The 1,378-nt window shown below is 43.8% G+C and overlaps 1 pseudogene; it reads left to right on the forward strand.

The window, feature by feature from the left end:
- The first annotated feature begins 729 nt into the window (after window positions 1-729).
- LOC119058157 (transcription elongation factor A protein-like 8) lies at window positions 730-1,073 on the forward strand (annotated as a pseudogene).
- The last annotated feature ends 305 nt before the right edge of the window (window positions 1,074-1,378 follow it).

Raw genomic sequence — 1,378 nt, forward strand, 5'->3', positions numbered from 1 at the left:
GCTGGTGTAGCTCAGTGGATTGAGTGCGGGCCTACGAACCAGACAATCGCGGTTTGATTCCCAGTCAGGGCACATGCCTGGGTTGCAGGCCAGGTCCCCAGTGCGGGCCATGTGAGAGGCAACCACACATTGATGTTTCTCTCCCTCTCTTTCTCCCTCCCTTCCCTGCTCTCTAAATAAATAAATAAAATTTTTACCAAAAAAAAAAAGAATTTTGGTGTAAATCTTTTGACCTTGGATTAGCCAATTATTATTTTACTTTTATTTTTAGATTTTATTTATTTATTGTAAGAGAGAGGTGAAGAGATGGAGAGAAACATCAATGTGTCGTTGCTTTTCACATGTCCCCCATTGGGGACCTGGCCCTCAACCCAGGCATGTGCCCTAACTGGGAATTGAACCAGTGTCCCTTTAGTTCACAGGCCATCGTCACTCAATCCACTGAGCCACACCAGGCAGGGCATGATTATTTTAGACATGACACCAAAAGCACAAGCAACTGAAGAAAAAACATAAATTAGACTATCAAAGTTAGAAAACTTTGTACTTCGAAGGACACCATCAAGAAAGTGAGATCCCTCTATCGCTGGAGGAGAAACATGCCCCGGATCCTTGTGGGAATCTTGGTATTTCAGGCCTGACACAAATCAAGGGAGGGAAGGAGAAAAATTCCCTGGATCACTGCAGGATTAATCTATTTTAAAAGGAAAAAATAGAAAAATACTCAACATGCAAAAGTCTTACGAAGCAAATGAAGGAAAAGCACAGAACAAGCCAAAGGCCCAGGAAAACCACCCTTCAGAAGATGTAACACAGGGGGCAGAGGGAAATCGTGGACCTTCGGAAAAGGTGTAAGCCAGGGAGCAGGAGGAAACCTGAGAAGCAGGCCGACTCAGCCCGTCCAGGGATGTGAAGAGGGCCCTCCCATTAGGTATTTGGATCCTGAAGAAACGCTAAGAGGAGTTGGAAAGGCTTAGGGAAGAAATGAGAAGAGTAAGAAACAGTCTGTGATGATGCCTCGGACGCAAAGGCATTCACAGGGCCATTCTCATCCCATGCACTTTGGGCCTTGAATTCTTGTGGGGGGGGGGGGTTGTTTTGTTTTGTTTTGGAGGGCCTGGTCTGATAGTAAAATATGGCCCCTGCTTTGCTTCTGTTAGCATTTTTCTGACGTAGCTTTTACCTTCATTTTACTTTAATCATCAGGTGGAATTTTGTTTTAGGTGGTTTCCTTGCTACCAGCATCTTACTGGATTTTGCATTTTAACCCATTCTCCGGGTCTATTTTTCAATTGGGACATTTCACACATATGCATGAAAATATGTTCATTCCGTATTATAAAGTGAAACCTAACAAGTTACAAAGCAGTCCATTTGG

Source organism: Artibeus jamaicensis, unplaced genomic scaffold, assembly GCF_021234435.1.
Source record: "Artibeus jamaicensis isolate MK-2021 breed Jamaican fruit bat unplaced genomic scaffold, CSHL_Jam_final contig_700, whole genome shotgun sequence".
Classification (NCBI taxonomy): Eukaryota; Metazoa; Chordata; class Mammalia; order Chiroptera; family Phyllostomidae; genus Artibeus; species Artibeus jamaicensis.